At 51.8% G+C, this 27,233-nt stretch overlaps 1 pseudogene; it reads left to right on the forward strand.

Moving 5' to 3' along the window:
- Nucleotides 1-22,045: 22,045 nt before the first annotated feature.
- The window catches only part of LOC101444237 (replication factor C subunit 1-like), a 58,919-nt pseudogene continuing 53,731 nt past the window's right edge, over nt 22,046-27,233 (forward strand).

Genomic DNA, 27,233 nt, shown 5'->3' on the forward strand with positions numbered 1-27,233 from the left:
AAAGATAAATAATTTAAAAAAGAATATATATGCTATTCCTACCAGCTTTTAAGGAGTGCCGTCTTTATAGGCACCTAACCTTGTCTACCTCTGTAATCCAATGTCCTCTTTTAAAAACGGGTATTCCAAAATTTTAATTAAGTTTGTTTCTTTCAGAGTGAATAACTTATTAACCATATGAAAACTTCATCCAACTTCATACAGAATGCCGGATCCATCTTCCTCCAGTTAAAATAAAATAAGAAGTTTACACCTTATTAGGCAATGACTACAGCCCATGGCCAGCAGGAAGCAGTTACAGAAAAGAGATCATCTCCCTTCAGCATCCCTTTTAGATTAAAGGTGTAAACTCTTTAAGGGTAAAACAAAATTAATAGATGGATCTGGAACCTGACTGGAAATCCACGTGAGCGCCAATGGCCTCAGGATGTCTGCAGGGGGCCCCTGCCCCAAGATTCTGCTGTCCAGAATAAAAACTTCTAAACTTCTAAAAACAGTCCTGGATGCTACACTAAAGATTGATAAATAATCAATCAAAACAACAATCAGCATCCACCTCATAGCTCCAACAATAATTATGCCAAAGCTTAGCAAGTTAAACTTTGGCAAAGGGGGGAAATGATGTGGGCTATGGGTGGGAGGCTCTTTGTCTCTTCAGAGATAACCTAAACTATCTGTGACTTGTGGGTGTGGGGTGATAAAAGGCTGCAGTCCTGCCCTTGGTGACCATGGCAAGGACTCCAGTCCCAGGAAACAGTTTAACAATGCAAGGTCTATAAACTTTAAGTATTCAGGGGAAATGCAAACAAAATATGTTAAAAGCTTATCTAGAATGCCTGTGGCCATGCTAAAAGCTTACCTAAGATGTGGAAGATATATTTGCTAATTCAAGCCTATTGAGAACTGAAACAAAAGGACCTTTTGGCCTTTCCTCTCTGTATAAAAGGGACTCAAAAATCTTGTTCTGGGCTCGGGGTTGAAACAGAAAGCTCCTGAGTCCGGCTGGCCATCAATAAACCATTTTTCCTTCTCAAAATCATTCCCGAGTCCTGGCCTTTCTATACGCAAATAATTGAACCGCTCTCAAATTCTACAACACAGGACTGCAGCCTCTCATCATCCCATACCCACAAGTCAGGACAGACAGCTTAGGTTAAGGTCATCTCCGAAGAGACAAAGAGCCTCCCACCCATAGCCCACGTCAAGGGAACTGTGTGTCCATTGACGAATGCCGGGTTCTGTGCTAGGTACAGGCAGACTGCACCTGGCAGACGCCTTCCTCCCTGCCAGGAGGTTACAGACCCACAGAGGAGACACCCACAGAGGCTCACCCACAGGGAGCCCCAAAGGGCCAGGCGAGGCTGGGAAGAGGCCCCACCGAACCTGGCTCTGCTCCAGGCACCAGGACGGGCTCAGAGGAAGTGGCCTCCGCGCTGAGGTTTGGAGGAAGAGTCTGAGCTCACCAGGCAGGGGGTGGGGGGAGGGCCCTGTGAGGAGGGGGAAGCAGGAAGGAGCCTCGGGGAGCGCCTGGGGAGGGGGGTGAGGGACAGCCCAGTGGAGGACCCGTCTACAGGGTTAGACACCGAGTGCGAATTCAGCCCTGGGATCTGAGCCACACCAGAGCTGTGTCTTGCCTTCCCTTGGGTCGAGTGGAGCTTCCTACTCCGAATCTCCGACTTCCGCAGCCCTCAGAGACGGCGTTGCTCTTAACTTGCAGGTGAGCACTGGCCCTGCTGGGCCTCCACGAGCTTCTGGAGCAGAGCCGGGCCCTGGTGGGGCACGTCCTGCTCTGCGGATGGGAAACGAGGGCAGGACACCAGGGCGGGCCTCCAGCTGGAGCAGAGGGACTCAGCAAACCCGACCAAGCCTGGCCATTGCCATCTGGGGAGAGAGGATGGGGTGGGCTGCAAGCAAGAGGGGCCAGAAGGTTGGGAGACACCCCAAGGAGCCAAAGGCGTGCCCGCGGGGGGAGCGCAATGGGGTGGGCAATGGTATTTCCTTCTGGGTTTTCCAGAAGCCAGATGGCAGCTTTCGGCAGGCTGGGCCCAGGGGCAAGCAGAGAGTGGAGGGAAGGGCTGTTGGCTTGTCCGGGCTACAGAACCTGCAGACAAATGGACACCAATGACATCCACAGCAGGAGGCGGCGTTCTCTCGTCTCAGCTGGACTCTCCTGCAAGGAATAGCCTGAGCCCCACACAGCAGAATGGTAACCTTCTAGGTCCAGCAAACTGCCCCCCAGTAGGTCCCCCACTCTCTCCGGGCCATCTGCAGCAATCGGCTGCTTGCAGGAGGTCCCCACCTACGTTTCTCCAAGTCTGCTGAAGACCACCCAAGTGTGAACCTGGTTCGGCCCCTCGGGGCGAGGCTGTGAGGTTAGGGTGGAGCGGGGGCAGCCAGAGCCGCCGAGAAGCTGCGCCTGTCTACCCCGGCTGAACCGTGACATCAGCCTGAGAGCAGGCGAAGGGACAAAATGACATCCGGGGAGGCTTCCAGCCCCGGGCCTGGCACCCGCTGGCTGGATAAAAGATGGTGAATATTCAGCAAGCGCTCAGCAGGGATGGAGGGAAGAGCCAGCTCTGCAGGGAGCCCAGCTGGAGCCCCGGCCTCCACCTGGCAGGCCCAGCTCCCTACCTGCAGGCCCAGTCCATTACCAGGAGCCCCCGCGCGGGGACGTCACCCCCCCGGAGCTGCGCCTTCTGCAGGATGTGCTGGGCAGGAGCAGAGGGGAGGGGCAGGATGGCAGCGACAGGCCTCCCAAGCCAAGGCGCAGGCCCGCTGGAAGGTCTCATGTGGCAGAGGGTCTGGGACAGAGCTGAATAATCCAGGAAGCGCACGGAGGGGCGGCCGAGCCTGGCTGCCCGCGGCAGCGTCCCTGCCTCCAGGGGGAGGGCGCAGGGGCTGCGTTGGGGGCGGCGGAGCCAGGGCAGAGCCGGCCTTTGGGGGGCTCGGCGGCTTTGCTTCCCCAGGCCCTTTCACGGGCATCGTCCCTCCTCTCCCCACATCTCCCCCAGGGCCCCGTCGCCCGGCCCGGGCAGATGACGGGCCTGGGAGGTGAAGGACCGGCCGTGCCCACCTGCCTGCTGGGCAAGGACGGGAACCCAGGGCTCCTGAGCCTCCTTCTTCCGGTCCTTGGCATCACCCCGTGGGGTGCGTCGGGGATCACTGAGGCCGGAGCAGCCCCAAGAGGCCGGTCCTGGGCGTGGCTTGTGATCTGGGCAAGCCACCCCTTCCTGGGCCTGCCTGTCCCTACGTCCTCCTCTGTGGGGTGCAGGTATAGGCATTGGTACCTGCGGTCCCTTTTAGCTCCACGTTCTCTGGTCTAAGTTACATTCAACAGGTAAGAAAATTAGATCTTGAATTGTGGGTGCCATGAATGGGAGAAACGCATCTTCCAGCTGCCCTCCTGGAGCCCACCTCCCTTTCCTCGGCTGCCCTCTCTGCACCCAGGAGCTCACTGCCCCCTTCTCCATCAGCACCCAGAAGCCGAAGCTTATCAGTGCTTAATGAAGCCAGGACCAGCCCAATTATCCAGTGCACTGTGTTAATAAGTGCCTTTCCACCCAGGCAGGGAGCTAACGTGAACAAAACGAGAAGTCATTATCTTGAAATGTCTGGGATCCTACCTGAGCTCAGCCCTGTGATTATGGGATATTATAGGCTCTCACCCTGGCACAGCGCCAGCCCCGATCAGTTACAGGTATAATGCCTGGGGGAGCAGATGGCCCCTCCAAGTCAGAGAAGTTAAGATGATTTAAAAAGGACAAGTTTTTGCTTTGAATCCCCTTCCAGCCTGCTTCTTGTGAGTGCCTCCCACCCAGCCCCACTACCTCTAACAGCATCATTCAGGTTTCAACCCTCAACAGACTTTTATCCCAAATGTCCTTTCGGTTAGAGAAAGAAATCATTGCACTCTGAGATTTTGTGATTGAGTATTCTCGAATGCGAGCCTTACTTAAAGAACTTTCCTAATTCTCCACTGAACTTACTCGAAGCTGAGAGCTGTTTTGACTAGGGTAGAAGCGGCAAAGAGGGTGAAAAGTGGTCAGGTTTGACTTGTTCATAGATTGGATGGAGGAGGAAGACTTGTAAGGAAAAAAAGAAAAGCCTAGCATGACCTATAGATTGTGGTTTGATTTTGATGTATGGTGGCAGCATTTATTGAGATGAAGACAAAGGAGAAGCATGTTTGAAAGGGGAGAAATAAAAAATTAGTTTTGGGCCTTGTTAAGTTGAAGGTGCCTGTTATACACTGTCAAAGAAAAAAGTGCACCAATGTTAAGCAGGCAGGAAGGACTTTCTTCAAGAATGACTGTAGCGGGGAAGAGAGATAAGAACCCAGCTTTGTTCAGATAAAGGACAGCAGGGTTTTTAAGGACTGGAGTGGGCTAGTGGAAAAGTGCCACTGTTTTGGTGGTAGGAGAGGGTCTTACGAGGGCTGGTCACCAGGAGGGGTGAGGGATATACTGAGCTTGCAATTGGGGCTCTTTGCTTAGGAATGCTTTCTTGTGCTGTGATTAGGCTACCCTGAGCTCGTAAGAGTCGGGAGAGAGGAAGGGGGAGATAAGGAACTTCTTAGGTGCCCCTTAGGCACCTGGATAGTGTAAGGCGAGGGGCCTGTAGTTTAGGAGGAGCCTGTCCAAAGTTTAGCCACACTAAAGGCAAGTTAAGGGAAGCGGATGTGGCTCAGGCAACTGGGCCCCTGCCTACCACATGGGAAGTCGCTGGTTTGGATCCCGGTGCCTCCTAAAGAGGACAGAGAATAAAATGATGAAAAGAGAGAGAAAAAAAAAAGAGCGATGATGGGGAGGTGCGGCAAGCTGACACAGCAAGAGACACGAGAAGAAAAAACATAATGAGAGACACAACAAAGCAGGGAACAGAGGTCCCTGGTGCCGCCTAAAGAAATAAAGGCTAACAGACACAGCAAGTGAAAAACAACAAGGGGGTGGGGAGAAATAAATAAAGATAATAAATCTTTAAAAAAAGAGGGGGGACATTAAGGCCATCTTGGTCAATATCCAAATGTCTAACACTTCACAGATGGAGGGTAGAGAACAGCTCAACACCAGACAGACAGATTGGAGAGTCATCAGAATATATGGCACATAAATTACTAGGACTGGTTGAAATCATTTACAGAGAATGTGTAGGTGGAGAAGTGATGGGTATGCAGAACGAGGCATCCATCATCCAGAAGTTGAACAGACGAGGAGCAATTGCTGATGGGAACCAACTGCTAGTACTGGCATGAACGGCCTCTCCTGGGAGAAGAGCAAGGCTGAGGAGCCACGCTGGCAGGAACCGGAAGCAAAGAGGAAGACTGTGTCCCTTCCTCCTGCTCCAGTCTTCTAGTTGCCCCCTGGCACCTCCTAGTGGCAGAATAGGGCATCACCTACAAAGCAGAAATGGGGCTTTCAAAGTGCTTGCTCCAGCATCACCAAGTAGAGCAGAGGAGGGCGAGACCCGAGCCGGGAAACAGTTGCTGAAAAACTGACACGCACCCAGAGGATGTTTACCCGTCGCCTAAGGCCAGCCCGAGGGGTGGCACTTTCTCCCGCCCTTCCCTCCTGGCCTCTGATAGCTAAGAGGTGGCTGAGTAAAGCAAAGATTCGGGAAGGAAGCAGGCATCAGCTGAGAGATGGTCCGTCTCGGGAAAAGCAAATGGGTCTCTTAGCTCTTAGAGCAGGGCCGCGCCCTGGGAGCTGGCAGTGAAAGAAACTCGTAATGAAAGCACTTGAGTGGCCTCCAAGAGGAGAGGCAGAGGCAGGGGAGGCCAGCGTTCCCCAAGAACAGGGAGGAGGAAACACTTAGACTCTCAGTGGGACTCAGAAAGGAGGACCGAGAGAGCCCGCTCATCGCTGGAGGCTCGTCTGCGCGTTTCCACCGCTCGTCAGAGGAGGGGAGGAGACGGGGGCTTTAGAGGACCTGAACGACCCTGACCTGCCTTCCACAGCCCTTTGCATTAGGTGTTTAAGGGCTCCACCTGGGATGGGGCAGGGTGGGATCTGGGCAGTAGAAGAGCGTGTGGGAAACGGGATGGAGCAGCCAGAGCGATTCGGCCGTCTGTCTAGACGGTTTCCATACCAACTACCCTTTACCTCTAGCTTAATGTCCTGAAAATTAACAGGAAAGGGGAGGGGGAGGCGGGAAGCCCTCCTCACCGCCGGGCCCGGATTCACTCATTCCTCTCAGCTCTTCCCGAGCTCGCCACCTGCCAACCAGGACGGAGACCCCCAGACACGACATGTCAACTGTCTCTACACTGACAGGGTGTCTGAGCTCAGCCTTCTCAAACCTCCAGCTATCCAGAGATTCCTGGGCAGGACCGAGTGTGTGGTCATTTTAGCCCCATTCCCAATCTATATGGTCCTTTAGAGCCCTACCCACCCCCCACCCCCCCATCCCCTTATATACACTCGAGGGACTGGAAACATTTTAAACACCCACAGTCAAAGACGGGGTAAGACATTGTATAAGGCTCTGATGTGGCTTCCAATAACCAGGTGAACCCCGAGTCCTTCAGCAGAGCCAGTGCCAGGCTAGAGACAGGCCCCCCGAGGTCCTGGACCCCGCGGGAGGGCCCTGGCCAGCCCCCACCCCCCGTCACATAGATCCTCACCTTCTGTATGGGATCGACCACTTAGTGGCTCTTCCTGGAACTCTCAGCCCGCACGCCACGTCTGATCTGTGCGAGAAAGGATGATGGAGCCTGAGTTCACCACCGACTTGGACGAAAGCCCTGGCGACTATTTAAACTGAAACGCATTAATAGCTCTGAATATTTCATGCCAGGTCCATTAGGACAGCCGGCATTACTTATTGAAGACTGATCGCCCATCCTGGTATTAAGACCTTCTGCTGCCCAGCGCCAGCCCAAGGGCACTGAGTTTCAGTGGCCGGGCGGGGGGCCTCTGGCCTCCCAAGCGCTTTCACCTCGGGAGATGGGTCTTGCATGAACGGAAGGTGCGGCCCCGTCGCTTGGCTTCTGAGGGACCTTCTGGAAGGCCCCTCGGGAGGGCCTGAGCCAGCACCCAGCTCGGGAGTGGGGTCCACCCTCTCACCCCGGCGCGGCGCCCGGAGAGCCAGCCTCCTCCAGCCCAGAGTGACGTCCCGCTGTATTTGGACCCCATGTCCAGCTCTTCCAGTGTTCCACAAGGGATGGTGGAGGAGAAAGTGATTACAGAGGGATTTGAGTCGATGGGAGAGAGAAGCTCGTGGTGCAGCACCAAGCCCGTTCTCCCTAGCTGACGCCACGTGTTTACCTCGGCGAGCTCCGACGCTGCCCCCTGGGTCTGAGTCTCCCAAACCCACTTAACGGTCTGTGCAGGAAACAAAGCACCCTGGCTATTTTAGGCCGAAAGAAATTCAACACAGAGTGTTAGATGTTTGCAAAATTGTTGGAGGGACTGCAGGAAGGGGCTTCAGGGTCCCTCACAGAGCGCCACAGAACCGACCCACTGGAACTACCCATCTAAATCAATCTCTGCTTGCTTTTATGGTCATGTTAATATTTTGATACTAAAACAGTGTGAAACGTATTAGTTGTACCTTTGTCAATTTTGTCGAGATCCTTCCAGGCTCTTGAGGGTGGGGATGACTAGAAGCATCTCCCAGGAGCCTTTCAGGGGCTGCTTCACCTGCAGGACAATTTCCCTTGGTGAGCTGCGTCCTGCCGGCTCACCTGGCCCTGCCCTCACTCTCCCCTGCTGCTCCCCGCAGCACCCCGCCTGCCCACCAGGTCCCGCTGGCTTACCTGGCCCTGCCCGCACTCCCCCCTGCTGCTCCCCGCAGCACCCCGCCTGCCCACCAGGTCCTGCTTGCCTACACCAGGCACCGTTGGCCCTGCCTGTCTCTTCGCAGCTTTTATTCTTCTCTAGGGCATCTCTAACATCTTGCCTCCCCTATTAGAATGTAAAGCCCTGGAGGGCAGGGCTCTTCCTCTGACCTGTTTATTTCATAGAACAAGTCATGTTTAGCAGACATTAATTAATGAACAGGAAAAGGCAATAAGAAATGAGGACATTTTTTAGGTGGCATCAAATGGATAAAAAGCAAAATGTGAAGAGACAAAAAAGACAAAGTGGTTCATTACTTTTCTCTCTTTTTTGGGGGGTGGGGTGGGGTGGGGTGGGGTGTGAGGTGCCGGGACCTGGGACCGAAGCCTGGACCTCGTACGTGGGAAGCTGGCACTCAACGTCACCCGGGACAAACCAACCACTGAGCCACATCAGCTCCCAAAGTTCATTATTTTCTTTAAGATTTATTTATTTATTTATTTTATTTCTCTCCCCTCCCCGCCCCCACCCCCACCCCGATTGTCTGTTCTCTGTGTCCATTTGCTGCGTCTTCTTCTTTGTCTGCTTCTGTTGTCAGCGACACGGGAATCTGTGTTTCTTTTTGTTGTGTCAGCTCTCGATGTGCACTCCTTGCACGTGGGGCTCCCCCACGCGGGGGACACCCCTGCGCGCATCAGCACTGCGCATGGGCCAGCTCCACACGGGTCAAGGAGGCCCGGGGTTTGAACTGCAGACCTCCCATGTGGTAGGCGGACGCCCCAACCACTGGGCCAAGTCTGCTTCCCCATTATTCTTGATACATACTGTTAGGTTGGTTTTCAAAAGAACTGTGCTGCTAGAGCCCTAGCTGACTGTGCCTGTTTTATCCCAACTTCACCAGAATTGGGGTAATTTCTTTAGTAGGTTTTTTTTTTAGGAGCCATAAAATGCTACTTGATTTTCATTTAAAAATTTTTTTCTTAACGATTAACATTTTCTGTAATCTCTGTGTTGTCTCTTCTTATTCTTTGCCCAATAGTCTTAAGAGCTAGTTTAAAAAATAATAATAACTAAATTAGGCATTTATGTAGTACAGATTTTCACCCTTTAAAACCTGTTAATTTTACAAGTATTATATATATCTTCCCCAAACAGAGTATAATCTCCCTTCTTTGTAATTTCGCCAAATCAGGGCTTTACCTATCAACTGTGTAAATATGCCAAATATGATAAAATTACAATAATAGCTACCATTTTCTAAATCTCCTAGTCTGAGCCAGGCTCTTTCACATTCGTTATGGTACTTCACTGAACCTTTACCACAACCCACTGTACACAGGAGGAAGCTGAGTCTCCCGAACGGTTAAGCGAGAGGTTACTCATTTTGAGTGAAGGTCTCTGTGACTCTAAATTCCATCTTTAATTCGCCCATTCTCTGCTCGCTCTCTACTTAAATGTCCCTTTAATTAACTGTGGAGTCTTGGAATACGCGGTCTCACTGTTTTGCATCCTGCTCACTCACCCCTTTTCTCCTGTCAGGCCCACCAGGCCGCCCGGCCCAGGAAAGGAAGGAAGGGGAGGGCAGTGGAAGGAAGAAGGAGGCTGGAGAGAGAAAAGGGGGACGGGGAGGGAGGAGACAGGCTGAGGAGAACTGCTCTTCCGTCCCTGATTAGCTACTGAATCGGTTAACAAATTCACTGAAAATTCACACGTGAGCCTGAGAAAGATTTAAAAGAGAGGAATAAGAGAGGAAGCCAGCAGACTCTAACTGCTGGATATCGAGGCGTTGGGAGAGGAGAACAGGCTGTGAGGGAGGGAGTGGGGAGCCCTGATGCCACCCCAAGGTCGCGGGCTGCTGGCTCCACCTCGGGGTCCCGCGCTAGGTGGCCAGGAGGGTGCTGGGTCCGGGGTGGCAGCACGAGCCAGGGGCTCTGGGGACTTCCGTCTCTGAGTTGCTGTAAAGGGCAGAAAACATTTGGCACTGGGCACGTTCCATCTGCTCTGGGGACTTCCACACCTCTGCCCACACCAGGTGTCAGGACCCTGCCCCAGCTCTGCCCTTCCTTCTCCCGGAGCCCCCCATTCTCAGGTTCTGCAGAAACCTGTTCCCGGGAGCAGAGGCCGCGAGTCTTTCCAGCTTCCAGCTCCTTGCCTTGCCCTGTTCCCAGGAGCAGAGGCCGTGAGCATTTCCAGCTTCCAGCTCCTTGCCTTGCCCTGTTCCCAGGAGCAGAGGACGCGAGTCTTTTCAGCTTCCAGCTCCTTGCCTTGCCCTGTTCCCAGGAGCAGAGGCCGTGAGCATTTCCAGCTTCCAGCTCCTTGCCTTGCCCTGTTCCCAGGAGCAGAGGCCATGAGCATTTCCAGCTTGCAGCTCCTTGCCCTCCCCTGTTCCCAGGAGCAGAGGCCGTGAGCATTTCCAGCTTCCAGCTCCTTGCCTTGCCCTGTTCCCAGGAGCAGAGGACGCGAGTCTTTTCAGCTTCCAGCTCCTTGCCTTGCCCTGTTCCCAGGAGCAGAGGCCGTGAGCATTTCCAGCTTGCAGCTCCTTGCCCTCCCCCATGCCCTGCCTCCTCACGTGGTAAACGCATCGCCCCAGCGTTGTTGCCACCCCTTCCTTCTTTCAACAGACGTGTTTAGGGAGGGACTCCTCCGGTTCAGGTGCTGTTTTACGCGGGGGTTGTGGGAAGGAGAGCAGTAGTAGCCAAGTTGGACAAAGTCCTTGCTCTCCTGGAACGTTCTCGTGAATTCATTCTCTTCTTGGATGAGCCTAAACCCTTCCCATCCTTCAAAGCCAAAGTTCCTCTCTTTGACGTCTTCTTTGCTTACTCCAGCCTTTAAATAAATAAACAAGCATAAGGTATGCAGACGTTTTGACAAATATGTTCTTATCTCATCTTCCCACTAGCCCTGTGAGGGGGACGCTGTTGTCTCATCTTAGAGGTGAGTTGGCCAAGGGCCCACCCCCAGGACAAGGGACTCCAGCAGCCCTGTGACTTCAAGGTTAGTGGCCTGATCATCAAAGCTCTCCTTTGGTGCAAATGTGACTACATTTGCTATAGACTCTGACAAACACCCACAGAACCGGCCACATAATTTGCAGGATGCAGTTCAAAATGAAAATGGGGCACCCCTTGTTCAAAAAGCAGAAAAAAAGTGTTAAAGAAACTTCAAAGCATAACGCCATTGCCCGTCTTCTGTAGCCACTCTCTACTTACGGTATTTTTTCTTTGCCATTGAACGTCATTCTAAGTAAAGAAAAATTGAAGTGATAAGTCATGAGTGTAACTTTTACCATTCATCTTTATATTGTGTAACGCCACTTTCAAATGCAAATATGAGAGTATTAACTGTACAGGATCATCAAAACGACACAATTCATATTCCCGAGCTTGTGCATGCATCTGTGTTTTGTTTACCAGGACAGTGGAAACAGTGTTTTAGCTTCCCCCTTTGATGTGTACACATTCTACCAACACCTTCTGCTTCCAGTTACGGAACGACCCGTTCTCCTGACTTCCTTTCCTCCTATGTCCTGCTTTCCAGCCGTTAAGCGGTTGACTCAGACAAGGAAGTAATAGGAGTGAGAAAGAAAATGATAGGGGGGTCTTGTTTCTCAGGACACTCCTGCCTCCCTTCTGGTTGAAGCAAGGGAAAGCGTGGCCTCTAGGGGATGTCAGTGCCCCCGCGCCTTGGTCGCAGAGGCAGCAGCTTACTTCTGCACACGTGGGCCCACGCTCACGGGGCGTCAGGAAAGCTTTGTGCCAATGGGGCTGCAAGATAGCAGACACATAGAGGACACATTATCTCCTCTGCTCTAAGTAAGAACTTCCAGACATCGGTAGCAGAGCATTAAAACAAGAATGTTGGCGGGGTAGAGAGAAACCAGAAGGGGTAACAGAATATTCTGAAACTAGTAGAACAGTTACCCTGCCACCCAACCCCTATTGGCCTGACGGGATTAGAGCACCAGAGCGGAAGATGCTGAAAGGGCTGGCTTGAGGATCTCCCACCTTCCTCGAGGGCCACGGCCAGTCCCAGCAAACCCCAGCCTCCCCTTCCTCCCTCCCTCCAGGCTCCTGCGGGGATCAGCCGGAAACCCAGTGGGAAGGAAGAGGGCAGGTGAGCCCACGCCGCAGGTCAGCTCCCGGAGCAGACAGCAGGGTGGAGACGGGTGGGCAGCGGATCTGGTGGAGCTGTCGGCAAATGTGCCACTCCTCCCTGGGCCATGGCCATGGACCCCCTTGGGGGCGTTCAGACACTCTCCTCTTGGAGTTTGAATGTTTTTTTTAGGAGGTACTGGGGATCAAACCTGGGACCTTGTACATGGGAAGCCATGCTCAACCACTTGAGTCACATCTGCTCCCCACGGAGTCTGAATTTTGACAAGAGACAGAAGGTGGTTGGAGCTGATTGACCCTAGCTTCTGTGTTGTGGGAAAACTGTCTATTAGTTCTTTCTTCCTAGATCCCTGGAGCTGCCTCAGTCCCTGTCCCTTCTAAGACCAGCTTCTTCAGTTATTCCTGTTATATTATAGGATGCCTCTTATTCTTCCAGTAAATTCTCCTTTTGCCTCAGTTAGCAAGAGTTAAACCCAATAAATTGGTTGCTTGAAACCAACAAATCCCAACTGATATAAGCTCCTAAACACGGAGGGAGGGTAGAGACCCTCCAACTGACAGCCACAAGGATTTTGTGGATTTAATGTGGGAGAAACTAGGAAACGAGACCAACTAGGAAGCCAGTTCCACAGCCCAGGGGAGGGATGATGAGAGCCTGAACAAGAGGAAATGATTTGATAAGCTTCTACCTAGTCTCTGCCACAACTTCCAACTTTGTGTAAATAACATCTCACCAGACCACATGGGAACACTGAGAGGTGTAATTTTTGGTTTGGGAAATATACTCACCATATGTGTTGACCGCCTGTCATGGCCAGGCACAGTGGAATCTTGGGAAGGAATAAAAATTAGTACATCTAGGGCTGGCCCTTCAGGAGTTTACCTACATAAGGATCTCTAATATGAGGCAGACGGTGCTGGGGAAATATAATTAGGAACACATTTTTCTCTGAGCCCAGTAAACCTCTCTCCAAAGGTAAAAGAGAAAGAAAAAACAATTTTATTATTGAATAAGTATTACACCATTATGTGATGCACTACAGGTGTCTGCTAAAGAGATTGCGAAGACAGAATGGAATCTTATTCTATTATATAGGTAAGTGGATACAACTCATTACAACCCTGTGTTCAAGATAAAGATCATTTTCCCTATCTTTAAGACCAGAGGTGGGCTTACGGTTTGGAGTCAGGAAGCTACTGAAATCAGACACATCTCCCCAGGAAATGGGAGATAGAGCGCTATCTTCCCTGGTGGCGGCATTTCAAAGGGGCGGCTCTCAGATCATGCAGGAAATATTCCCAAGTAGTAAGCCTGCAGCATTTGACCTTAGAACAGCAAGGCGGGCCCTGATGAGTTAGCAATAAAATTCAGTGGGAGAAGTGGGGAGAGGGAAACTTACTCTGACAGCAGGGACCTGAGAGGGCAGCCTGAAGCACTGGACTGGAAGCAGGTGTACCTGGCTGGATTCTTAGTTCCCAGCGCTTTGCAGAGAGCTGTGCATATACCTTGTTTATACCAATAAAGTATTGTCTACTCAAAAAAAAATTACTTCTACTGTGGGTTTAAGAAGGGCTACGTGCAGGTGGCAAGAGGACAGGTGGAGCACAAACCCATCCGCCTCCAGCCTCCAGCCCCTGGACCTGCAGGTGTAGGAGTTTCTTCTGCTCTGGAACTAGCCGTAGAAACCCCCACCACGCTGAAACGGGGTGCTCATCTGTGCCCCAAAGCGAAGCCAGCTAAAGCCCCAGAGGCCCAGCCGGGCTTCGGTTTCTCAATTCTTTCCAGGCTCCTTTGCAGCAACTGAGTGAGGGAAGGGACAAGGACAGGGACAGGCCTGGGTGAGCCTCATCCCTGGAGCATCTGCGCTGGGGAGAGCTCAGGCTTCCAAGCTGCTCACGCAGAGGGATCAGCTGCCAAATAATTGAACCACAAAACAATGGCAGAGTTGGGTTGTTCTCCTGGGTATTAAGAAATATCTTTCGAAAGTTGAGAATATGGCTTAAATACTTCTGCCTACACGTCATTTTCTGAAAAGTCGGCCTAAGCATCTCCTGACTATGGACTGTGTCTTTCCCTTAGGATGGGCTATTGTCTACACTGTGTAAAGTTAGATGTTAACTCACAGACCATTGACAGGTTGGGAATAATTTTTGTCCACTAGAGGTGGGAATGAATTCCAGACAGAAGAAAAGACACATTTGAAGGTTACAGTTTTATTGCCCACTAGGACATTAACTAAGCTTTGTAATTAATTTAGCAACCTTTCATCCTGTGACTCTGTGTAGTCTCACATATCCTTCTTTGAAACAGCGTTACTCTTCTGCCCCTCACCTTCAGTTTCTATTCCTTTAAAATTCCCTCAGAGACAACCAGGGAGAGAAACCAAAGGATGTTTGAGCAGTGGTGATTGACAATCTTGAATTTTACCGAAACCTGTGATCCTGGAAAACTCACCCCACTGAGTTAAGACCAAGATGGTCTTAGCTTCTCCTTAGCGTGTCTAAACTTCCGACGAGCTTCTCCTTCCCTCTTGGCCCCTGAACTCAGCAGACAGCATCATGCAATGGACACACCCCATCGCTCAGCCCCAGCCCCAGTTCTCTTCCGCTGGCTCATCCCAGTCCTTATAAATTTTATGCCTGCTGCTTCAGCCGACCTGAGCCCTTCCTCTCTCCCCTCTTGCGAGAGTCTTCTAGTCCATCGCCTTCTACCACAAGGGCCTTCTGGGCGCGCTCTTCTCTGTTACGTACAGCTTTGAATAAAGTAATCTTTGCCTGTCCCACGTTGTCTGGTATGACTTGTCCTCTGTCAGTGATAGTGATACAGGGGTGGGTAGGATCTCCCAAGGACGTCTCCGTCAGAGAAAAAATGGTGCTCACTGGGACACGGAGACTGACGTGATTGCAGGCAGGAAGTTTATTGGGAAGCTCTCCCAACAGAGGGGGTCTGAGGAACAGACTTCAGCCTGCCCCGGCAGAGGCGGTCATGAGTTTATACAGTACACCTATAGGTGGGAACTTGCTTAGTCAGTGGGAGTGGGTTGGGGCTCGGGTGAGACCCGAGGGCCAACAGAGAGGGCTAGGGGGTGGGGGGCCAGGGCCAGTGAATCCCAGGGGTGTGGGAGGGGTCGAGGTGCCGTGTGGCTTCTTTGTCTGCTCTGGTAAGGAGATGAACCGTGTCTGGCCACGTCGGCTCTGGGTGGGGGCTGCTCTAGGTTGCAGCAATGCAAGTCACTGCTCGCCACTGTAATCCCTGTGAGCAGTTAATCTCATACAATACGATCAAGGTCTCAGGATATGCTCTTTTCCAAGATCACGGGTTTCGGTGGCGAGGGTTTCCCCTCCGTCCTGCCCCGTGGGCCCTGATTTCTGGTTCTGGGGAGGCTGGCATGGGCGTGCACGCAGCAGAAAGAGGCCGTCTGCAGATTCTTGAGTTGTTGATTTTACGATCTGGCATATGAAATGGATGAGGAGCTGTACGAGGACCGGAGAGAAGCAGCAGCAATACTCAGTAGTAGAACAGGGGCAGGAGTTATTTATTTGACACTCTCCTGCAAGGCCATGCCCTCACAGGCTGATCCACAGAAGTGGGGCAAGAGTGACTTGTTAGATATTTTGCTTTTTATTCCTCAACAGAGCAACAACTGCATTAGTAGCTGGAATTAGATGAGATAAAAGTGCCGGAAAATGAACTTTTTAAAAGTAATGATTCCATAACTTGTTGAGCTGCCTTTTTCTGGTCTTTTATTTTTGTGAATTTGAAATAAAGTTGTTAAGGAAATTCAGATTAAAAAAAAAAACTCAGTAGTGAGGTGATGAGGGGTAAAAGGATTGATTTCAGGGGTGAGGAGAAATAAGAAAGAAATGAGGGTAGCCGTGTCGGCTTTCTGTCTTTATTAACGATGCCTACCCTTTTACCTGTCTAGTTCTGTTCACGTAAAAACAACAGTAGAGATTGAGGAAGCAGATAAGGATCCAAAAGCTCTAGGAGGCCTCGTGTTAATTCAAAAGGACTCCAGCTTACCTCTGACCTCGCTGCTAGTCCTCGGTGTGGCCTTCCTGATGGAGATGTGGGCCGGCTTGAACCAGGGACCTGGCAATCCTTTGTGGCAAATCCGAGAGGGCTGGGAAGGAGGATGCCAGCTCCGGGGGGGTCGGGCGAGCTGGAGGAGCTTTCCTGGAAACGCCGGACTTCCAATGACCTTTAGACGACAAACAGGGCCAGGTGCTGGGGAGGCCTGGGGTCGGGCAGGGGCGTGCCCCACTCCTTTAAGTCCTTTCCACACTTAAAACCGGGTCCCGGAGGTGGCTGAAGAGAAGAAGGGGGATTTGGTTTCCGGGAATCGGACCTGAGGGCAGCAGCCAGGAGGGAGGCTTTAGCTGGATCTCATTTGTGTTTTTCTAATTTGGCTTCCTCTTCTGTATTGTGAAAGACCTTAAAAGCTGTTTTAATCAGGGCTTTCTGAGGGGTTTGAGGGCTTTTTTCTAATTCCTGTAACTTTCCCTAATGCCTGGATGAGATGGTGTGATGAAGCGGGTGTGTAGGCAGAGTGGCCGAGCCTGACGCAGGAGCTAAATGGGTGCACTTAAGAAGGGTCTCCGTTAATCTACTCACAAGAGCAGCTGGGTTTTCATCAAGGCTTTGTGAGCTCTATTTAATTTGATCATCATGAACTGCCTCGAGGGCAGCCTTTTTCATGCCGTCTATTACGCAGGCTGAGGGGGGCCCGTGCGGGAAGCTTAGCAGACCCTGGCTGTAGCTCCAGGGTGGATTCGTGGCAGGAGCTGCGGTGGGGCCTGCTGGGCCTTCATCGGGGTTTTGGGTGCACGGAATCTGCGACAGTGGTAGCAGCCATGCAAACGCGGGGTCTCTTCCGGTGTAGCTGAAGAGGCAAGGATAAGGTATGTGTTCTGATAGGTGCGGCTGTAGGAGTGGGTGAGGTGATGGAACTCTTCGGTGTATGTGGCAGGATTTACAGAGAACGAGCCTAACTGGTTTGACTTAAATCCGAGAGTGAGATGGGAATGTGTATTTTAACTACTCTTTCAGCTTCTGCTATTTTTCTGAGAGGTGGGAGGAGGGTTGATGTTTGGGTAGAATTAAGAGGTGGAAAGGGGCTAGCTTTTGTGTTTATGGAGGTGCTGGATGGCGGGGAGGGAGGAGGGCATAGTTCTCATGAACGAGGATGAGGACGGGGGGAAAGAGGGGGCAGAAGGCGGCGCGGCAGAGGGCCGAGGGGGGGAAGGGGCAGCAAGGATGAGGACGCAGATGAAGTTGGGGGCACGTGGTGAGGGGTGCAGGAGGAGCTTGGCTTGTTGGGTTAAAGTTGAGATTTTCAGGAGATTCGGGAGGTGGGCGAGAGGAGATGAAAGCTTTTGAGGTGGTTTCTGTAAAAGAAGAATGTGGTGGGAAGAACAGGATTGGCAGAAGGAGGTGGGCTCGCTCGCTGGGAGTGCAGGCAGAAATGAAGGAAAAGGGACGCCTGCACGTAAGCGACTTCCGACTACCTGCCACTGTGCTGGATGTAGTTTTCTGAGTTTTAGAAAATTTGGAAATTGAAAGTGCTGTGTTCTGGACATTGACTTTCAGAGGTTGAATAGAAAATGAGTTTTTTAGGTCTGATGTTTCTTTCTGGGTACAGAGTTTGAAGGTCATGAAGGAGGCAGCTCAGAGGGGTGGTTTTTTGGGGGTCCAAAATTGAATTCCCCATCTTAGGTGGCTTGGGGGAGCCTAAGGATCTCTAGAAAGGAAAGAACAGGGGAAATTCCAAGTGAGACAGGCATCCCCAAATCAGTCCGAAATCTCCAAGGAAACAGGAAGCCAAGCTTGGAACCAGACGTCTCCAGAGCCAAAGGGCTTCTTCCCATGAGGACACAGCCTTCCCACCCACCATGGCCCTCGGGGACAATGAGGGTCGCTGACCTAGCACTAGGTTTTTTCGGTGGGTTGTCCTGGACCACGGAAAAAGGAGCGAGCGAGAGAGAGAGGAAGAGAGAGAGAGAGAGCGAGCAGGATCCTCCGGTGGAGAAATCCTTGACACACCAGAGATGACTCAGTGTCCGGTGTTGGATGGGTTCTCAGCAGTGGCAGGGGGAGACTTCTTACCAGTTATTCAGTCTCAATATGACCCTAGTCCCGGGTTTTTGGCGCCAAATGTTAGAGAAAAACTGGTGCTCACTGGGACATGGAGACTGATGTGATTGCAGGCAGGAAGTTTATTGGAAAGCTCTCCCAACAGAGGGGGCCTGAGGACCAGACTTCAGCCCACCCCCGGCAGAGGCAGTCTTGAATTTTACAGTACATCTAAAAGCGAGAACTTGCTTAGTCAGTGGGAGGGAGTTGGGGCTTGGGTGAGACCCGAGGGCCCGTAGGGAAGGCTAGGGGGAGGTGGGCCAGGGGGCGGTGGGCTAGGGTCACTGAATTCTAGGGACGAGGGAGGGGTTGGTGGTGCCACGTGGCTCCTTGGTCTCTTCTTGTGAGGAAATGAGCTGTATCTGAACACGTAGGCTCTGGATGGGGGCTGTTCTACGTCACAGGAATGCAAGTCCCTGTTCACCATTGCAATCCTTGTGATCAGTTAATCACTATGAACCTTGTAAGGGAGAAACCTCTAAGAGTCTCCTCTCATTTCCTGGGAAATAAGGTGTTTTCCCATACTCTCCATCTCACAGCGGCCATTTCAACCTGGAGTCTGTAAACCCCACAGGCCTGGGCCTGGGTGCACAAAGATGAGTAAAGTCCTCCAGGAGCTTGAGCCCTTCTCGGCTTTCCGTGGAGGTCCCGGGTTTACTGGCCTATGCAAACTGATTACAGCTGCTTCCTCCAGCTTTCTATTCTGCCCTCCTTCCTCAAGGGCAAGAGGGCGGAGGGGGTGATGAGAAAGGAAAACACTTCTTTAAATCAATCCGTCCATCCACCCAATTTCCATTCATAAAGGAATTATTTTCCTTTAGGCCAGATTCCCCTCTACAATCTCTCACTCCTTACACACACACACATGCATACGGAGAGCTAGATCTACAGGTCCCTGCTCCACTTCTCTTTCTTCCTTACCTCCCTCTAAGTGCTCCTCTTTTTTATTTATTTTTTTCGTAAATGCATTAGGGAACTTTGAGTTAAAATGAGAATGAAATAAATGGCCAGGACCCAAAGTCAATCTGTTTTAATATGCTAATGGAGCAGTGCTGAAATGTATTGTTTTTGCATGCATTACTTTGTAATGCAAATTATGACAACTGTCAGTACCATTTATCTAGTCTCCTGGGGTTAAAGGACAAACGGGAGAAAATTATTTGAAAACTCATTTTTGACGAAAAAGAACACCTCTTCTCTTCCCCCAGGGCTGAATTCTGCTCTTACTCAGAAGAGACTGAAGTCCTGGAATGCTCTTCACATTATTCACAGCCAGTGGCCTTGCAGTTAATGACCAGCCTGGGAAACAGGTCCAGTAAGCCAGAATGAAAGCACAGTTGCCTTGTTTTCAGTTTTATCTTCCTTTCTGTAACACCAAGTGGGACGACTAAAGGGAAGAAACCATGGAGTGAAGGAGAAAAACTATCCTCATCTGCCAGGTTGGTTAGATCTCCTACGTTCAGAGCCCAGGCCAACTCACCTATTCTGAGCTACACTCGCCGGCTGGCCTTGTGCTGTGGATCACAGGAACATTGCTGCTCCAGCAGTCTTTTAACTTAGACCTTCTCGTGGCAGTTTTCTTATCCTGCAGGAATACTAGGAACTCCTTGAGGATTTTGTCCTGATAATCACAGGTATTTTTTTTATATCCTCCCCCCCCCCCCCCCGCCCCACCACCACAGCTTGCTTGCTGTCTGTTCTCTGTGTCCATTCACTGTGCATTCTTCTGTGTGTCTGTATTTTTATTTTTATTTATTCCCCCCACCCACCCTTGTGACTTGCTTGTTGTCTGCTCTCTGTGTCCATTCTCTGTGTGCTCTTCTGTGTTTTCACTTGTCTCCCTTTTTTGTTGCGTCACCTTGCTGAGTCGGCTCTCCGCGGCGCCTGCGGGCTGGCGGCTCTCCACAGCGTGCGTCGAGCCTGCCTTCACAAGGAGGTCCAGGGATGCGAACCCAGGGCCTCCCATGTGGTAGACGGGAGCCCAGCCACTTCCCGGTAGGTACCGTTTTCTCAATGCTTACCTTATGCCAGGCACGATGCCATGTGCTTTACATGCATTATCTCAATTAGTCCTCACAAGAATTGGTTTTATTACTGATGACTATTCCCATTCTTAAGATGAGAAAATTGTGGCTTAAAAACATTAAATGACTTTTCCAAGGTCACACAGATAATAAGCAGCAGAGTTGGAATTGGAACACAGGGCCCATGTGATATAAAGTCCATGGACTGGGAAGTGGATGTGGATCAGGGTACTGGGTTCCCACCTACCACATGGGAGGTTGCTGGTTCAGATCCCCTCCTAAAGACAGCAGGCTGGCACAACGGGCAGGCATGGTAAGCTGACACAACAAGAGACACAAGAAGAAAAAACATAATGAGAGACACAAAAAAGCAGGGAGCAGAGATTCCCAGTGCCTCCGAAAGAAGACAATGAGCTGACGTGACAGGCAGGAGCAGTGAGCTGAGACAACAGATGATGCAACTAGAGACAGGGAAGAAAAACAGAATGAGAGACACAACAAAAGTAGGGAGCAGAGGTAGCTCAAGTGATTAGGTACCTTCCTCCCACATCAGAGATCGGCTCCCAGTGCCTCCTAAAGAAACAAGGAAGATGAAGAGCTACAGCAAGTGAAAAAAACAACAAGGGGGTGGGGAGAAATAAATAAACAAATCTTCAAAAAATAAAAAATAAAATAAAGCCTGTGGACTTAATCATTCTGCCTTCTGACCGTCCTGCTTGGCACATGGCTGAATTCCTGGCATTCCGTAGGGACTCAATAAAGGTTTCTTATGTGAATAATTCCGAAGCCTAATTGCTCAGCCCTGTTCCTACCATTAAAAAAGGGCATTTTCAGTTGACTGTCCTGAAGTTGCTTCAACACAATATGTCCAAAACAGCGCTCGTCTCCACCTCCGTTTCCTCCTTCCCAGTGGTTCCGTTTCTCCTGATAGACCCCCATCCTTCCAGTTCCCAACCACCCTTACAGGTGTTTTGTACACATCCCTCTCCTCCCACCTCCCTGCCCATACCTAATCAGACGCTAAGTCTGATTTCTTTTCTCTTTGGAGGGATGCTTAGATTCCCACGTTCCCCACCGATCTGAAACCAGCTCATCTTGTCTTAGCTTTTTCCTGACCCAGCGCCAGTGACCCACGCCGTCTTAGCCTCGGCGCCCGTCCCCGTGAGACGCTCCTGCCCTCTGGCTTTTCAGGTCCTTAACCCCACACCTTCCCAAAGTCATAGATGGGCCACATAGAATCGCATTTTATGGTAAGTCAGTGTGCTACTTAGGCTTGAATTGGATTGGCATTGGGGTTGTTTTGTTTGGTACAGGAGATTGGTAGTTTCATGTCATCACATCTTGTAGACCTTGCTGTGCTACAAGACCTCAGGAGCTTCCCGCAGTCGTCTCCCCGGATTACGGATTTCAGCCTTTCATCCCTGATCTCCCACCTTTTGCTCCAAGAATCTAGGTCCCCTTGTTATAAAACAAAAAGCCATCATTTCTGAGAAATACAGCACAAGTTTATTTTTGCTTATTATATTTACTACAGTTGTCATTCATGACAAGTGTACTGACCACACACACAAAAATTGTAAAATAAGATCTTTATGCCTTTAAAATAAAAACAGAAATAATTCCATTAGCAATTTAAAATTCTAAAAATGCTGATAAGAATCAAGGTTGCTGGGTCAGGAAATGCAAAACAAAGATTTTAAAAGGCAATCCTCGCGAAGCCGATGTGGCTCAAGCAGTTGAGCTCCTGCTTCCCACACAGGAGGTCCCGGGTTCAAATCCCAGTACCACCTAAAAACAAAACAAAAACAAGCAAGCGAAAAAACCAACTCGGGGGAGCTGATACAGCTCAGTGGTTGAGTGCCGGCTTCCCACCTACGAAGTCCCGGGTTCGCTCCCCAGCCCTGGTACCTCAAAAATAAGTAAATAAAGAAAAGGGCAATACTTGTGGCTGATTGGGTTGGGAATTCTTGGGCAATAGCTCCTGGGGAGACAAAGGTGCCCATGCCTCCCCTGTCATCCCTACCTCCCAGCCCAGACCACTCAGTCCTGCTGCTCCCGAGAACCCCCACAGCTCTGGACCCAGGCCAGGAGGTGAGGAGAAGACCGTGGGGGTCTGAAAAGAAAGCAGAGTCTTTGTATCTCTTTTGGATCCTGAAACCACCGATCCCCACCAGTCCACAGTCTCTCCTTCCATCCTTAGATGAGGGCGCAGGCGTCGAAAAGGCCACGTCCACGAGACATACGACACCTTTGCAGACTCTTTTGAACGTTTATACAAATCTAGATTATTTTCTCCAGTGAACCGAATTATGGTGAGTTCTTCCCACAAGATTAGCGTCAAGTAGATCTACTGCCAGCAGCCCCGGCCGGTACTGGGGAAGGAGGGGGCTAGACGGGCCCTCTGCTCCTTTCCTAGTCCTTCCTGCGTTCTCCCTTCCCCTTCCCACTCCCTGAAACTTCTGGTCTTGACGGAAGAGAGCTTGTAAATCAAGCCTAGTCACGCAGTGATCTGCCTCCACGGGGCCACGAGCTCGCCTGCTCTCTCACGTTCTGCCCCGTCCTTCCTTCTCGCTGGTGGGAACAGCCCTTCGTCACAGCAGCAGCTTCACCTCCCTTCCCCGGCAGTTCCTGCCCACTGCGGAGTAATAATTGAACCAAAGGTTGGAGCTGGTAGCAAAGTGATTTTCCTCCCTGAGAGCTGGGTGTAGGTTGGGTGGGAATCGATCAGTAATTGGACACAGCCTGGAGGGGGTGGGTGGCCGGTTCTACCTCCCTCAGTACCCAACTCAGAAATTTCATCAAGGTCTCAGTCTGAAGCCATTTCCCCCTTAGTCACCTGACCAGCTTTGTCTTTGGCACAGGTTTCTGAATCTCTCTTGAATGTGCTAGGAGAATAGGAGTTTTCCTTCCTCATCACTGTCAGTCATCATCATCTCCCTCCATCGTTCCAAGCGGGGGCACATGCCTTCATCTCGAACCTCACAGCAGCCTGGCTGGATTTTCATGCCCTTTTTACAGGAGACAAAGATGAATCTCCACTGAGAGGGGGCTTCCAACCTGGAAAGCCTGCCGCAGACAGCTGCCTCCCAGCCCCCAGGCCCCTGGCCTTCCCTCTGCAGAGGAAACTGCTTCCAGGAAACATCTGCCGGCCAGGCACGCTGGAAGTGCCCCGGACGTGCAGCTGCCGGAAGCAGCTCTCAGCAGACCAGCAGCGCGGGGCGGTAGCTTCCTCGCGCCCAGCGAGGTGGCTCTGAGACGTGTGCCACGCCATCTCCTGAAGTTCTCCAGCAAGGTGGGGTCCTGGGATGATGACCCCTTTACTGTCTTCCTGCCTTCCCTTCCCTAGCTCACTCCCCCCAGGGGGGCTTCCCAGGATCACTCCAAGAACTCACTTTGCACTCACAGCTTTGTCTCAGAGTCTGCTTCCGAGGAACCTAAATCGACAATAACAATTAGGGATTGGGGTATCCTGACGACTGGGCTGGGCGTCCCTGCAGCTCCTCAGGAGGTGCCAATGGGGTCTCAAGCCGGGTGCAGGCTGGAATGACCCGCCCTCCTCAGGAAGGGAAAGTCCAGTCCCGGGCAGCATGCAAAGCCTCAGACCACCCGTGCCCTTTCCTAAGCCCTGTTCGAGGGGTCTGAGATGTTCAGGAGCCAGGCGGACCCCAGGCCACCGTGCAAAGACCACTGCTTGTCTCGTGAGGCATGGGGCACCTGGAACCAGGAACCAGAGGGGAGGCCCGGGGCCAGGCTGCTCCAGCACAGGGCCCGGGGCAGCCACTCACCTTCCCGGAGCGGGCTCTCCACCCCCAGGGCCCCCTGAGCAGGCGCAGGGCTTCGGTCTTTACCCCAGGCCTCCGTTCACGTTTGGCTTCTCCTGAGACGGCGAGGGAGAGAACTGCCACTAGAAGCTAGAGCACCACCGGACACGAGAGAGTGGGAGATATCTGAGCTCATTGTGCATTTTTTCAACTTAAAAAAAAATACAAACTTGTTGGTTTCTGTTTGTCATCCCAGCCGAGTGACGTTAGGCAAACCACTTAACCACTCTGTGCGCTGTTCGTCCGTCCGTGCATCCGTCAGGCATCTCTTCAGCCGCGTGCCGGGCACAGGTGCTAGGTGCACCGATACAGGTGGGTGGCACAGTCCCTGCCCTCTGGGAGTTCCTAGTCCACCGGGGAAATCGCTGGCTGGTTAGGAGCTATGAAAGAGGCCAACTCAAGAGGCAGTGAGCTGGGGAGCGGACGTGGCTCAAGCGACTGGGCTCCCGTCTACCATGTGGGAGGTCCCAGGTTCAATTCCCCGGGCCTCCTGGTGAAGGCGTGCCAGGCCTGCGCGGTGAACCAGGCCCGCACGGCAAGCAACGCAGCAAGATGATGACGCAACGAAGGAGAGACCCAGGGGAGAGTCGAGGCAAGACACGACAGAAACCAGGAACTGAGGCGACACAAGAGACAGGGAAACTTGCTCCCACACTGGAAGTCCCAGGATCGAATCCCTGTGAGAAAATGAGAAGAGAAGACAAAAAAGAAACAGATAGAGAAGATCACACAGTGAATGGACACAGACAGCAAAAGAGCAGGGTGGGGGTGGAGGGGTTAAAAAAAAATAAAAAGCAACTTAAAAAAAAAACTTTCTTAAAAAAAAAAGATGCAGTGAGAAGGAATTCATGGAGAGGCCCCTAACTAAGACAGGCTCAAAAAGCCAGCCAAGGGTTCCTGAAGGGGCAGCCACTTGAGACGGGTTGTGAAGTAGATGCTAATGAAGGGAACAGCATTTGCAACAGAGGGGAACAGTATATGCAAAGATATGGATGGCAGAGGATTCAGCGGGGGAGAGAGAGGGGTCCTGAAGCCATGTCCACACCACACTGGGTGTCCCTGAGCAAGGCAATTCTCCACTGTTGCACCCTGGCTTCCCCACTTGACCTGCTTTCCTCAAGAACTGGTTTAAGATAGAAAACGGGCAGTTGCAGTCGTGTTCTCCAAACTTCGAGCTCCCTGTCAGGGTCCCCCAGCCCCCGCCAGCTTCCCCACGGCCCAGAGGGGGCCCGAGCCCAGCGGGGGCGCCGCCCAGGCCTCCGTGGGCACGAGGCCCCAGAAGGCGCCGACGGCCCTGATGAGGTCGGGCCTTGCGTGAATCAGACAGCCTTCTCAGATGGCCGGGAGCCAGCCGCGGAGCCTCTGGGAGAGCACGAGGACCTGAGCCGCAAGCTGTCCCCGGAGGTCCCCAGGGGCTCCCCCACCACGAGCCCACGGGGACGTTCCTTACGCCCTGCACCACGCCAAGGGGACACCCAGGGTGACATCTGCCCGGACAGCCTGAAGGGCGAGCGGTCTGCCTTGCGTGACATCAGGACCATCCTCCTGTCCATCCAGAGCCCGCTGGGGGCGCCCAGCAGCCACAGCCTTGGACACACGTGCTGCGAGCTCTGGGAAAACCCCGCAGCCTGTAAGAAGTACCTGCAAGGCACCGGCCCAAGGCAAGTCTCCAGCCGAGAGCCCTGGCCCGGACGGTCGGCCTCTGGCTTTGTGAGGTCTTTTCATCTTTTCCCGAGACCTCCTGTCCTTTCCTTCTTTATAGACGGCGTCATTTTGATTTTGATTTTTTTTTTAAATTAAGTCTCTGTTGAGCCCTTGTGATGAATATATATTAATTAAATAAATGCACTCCTTTAGAAAAAGAATCAATACGATGGTGAACATGAAAGCCTGAGTAGACGACGATTCAGTGATACGGCAGATGGAAGCCGGGGCAGGAAAGAACTTACTTCACCCCTGTCTTTGGGAAAGAGGGTGGAGGCAGGGAAGGGGATACTCAGGGTTGCGTTTCCTTTTTCTCTCTTTCCTCAAGTAGCCAGTGCGGAAGCCAGGACCACAAACCAGACCGGGCGGCCATACGCCTAGGCCCACAAACGGTAGTGGACAGCTGAGACCGTTTTGCAATCGTGTATTGGCATGCTTTTATTGAGCGCCTACTACAATTCCAGGGGCTGGGAACAGGATGATGAACACAGTTCCTGCAGACAAGGAGACTGCATCTCACCCTCTGTATGGATGGCAAAAACTTCAAAAAACCAGCTACAACGCAATTCAGTTCCAACCACCCAGAATCAGGCCAGACTAACAGGGTGCCCCAGAGGAGCACCCTAACTGCAACGGCTGCCAGCCGGCTCAAATTCCCGGATCCCCGTCACCGGGATGGGTTTGACACTCACCGAAAGCACTCTATTCAAAATTATGGTTTCATGGGTGACTTGGTAATTATAGAGTTGTCTACGTGTGGCAGGGTGGGTTTTAGACCGGGTCTTCCCTACTGAAGGACCTCTCGCAGCTGATCTGCCGTGTCTCCCATGATCTTGGTTCTGGGAGCGGTGACCTTGGACTTGGCCGATAGAGCATTCGAGGGGAGGAACATGAGCTTCCTTTTCATCAGAGGTAGTAGCGTTCTTGTGGCGAGAGTCCAGGAAATGGTCGTGAGAGTGAGTGGGGAGTCGAGGAGGAGTGGAAAGCTTTGAAGTGCTGGAGAAGTTGTCCCTGTGGACGTTGATCTTCCCCTGAAGTGAGACACCTGGACCATTAAAATGTCCTCCTGGTTGACCTCCTTGCCTTGCTGCCTCCAGTCGAGCCTCTATGCTGCTGCCAGAACGATCCGGAAAAGCCGAAATCAGGTCATGCCAGGTTCACGGGGACTCTGCAAGGCACTCAAGAGTGTGAATAGTATGAAACCTTTTGCATGTAAAAAGGTGGATGCAGGGAGATGAATACGGATACAACAGCTTATGTTTTCGAAATGAAGCAATGGAGGGATTGACCGGCTGTTGGTAGATCTAGCCTCGGCTGCATGTCTCCATCAGGCTGGTCCAGGAATGGGCTGAGGTACTAGTACAGAAACAGTCCGGGAGCCTTGATGCCGAGCTCAGAACTGCACCGTGACATCTGCGTCAGTCTATTGGCCAAGGCCAGGCACAAGGCCAGCACAACTCCAGAGGTGGTAAAACAGACTCAGCTCCTTAAGAGAGAGACAGACAACGACACACAGAAAAGGCAGGACTACAAGGGAGTGAAGAAGCACAGCCATTAACGCAGTCTGCCACAGATAGATACATGTAATCAGATATATAAGATACATACATAGAGTCAAATAAAGCAAATAAGTCATTATATTCATGTCCTTAAGAGCTAAAGTT

The sequence above is a fragment of the Dasypus novemcinctus genome, chromosome 9, assembly GCF_030445035.2.
Source record: "Dasypus novemcinctus isolate mDasNov1 chromosome 9, mDasNov1.1.hap2, whole genome shotgun sequence".
NCBI classification, from domain to species: Eukaryota; Metazoa; Chordata; class Mammalia; order Cingulata; family Dasypodidae; genus Dasypus; species Dasypus novemcinctus.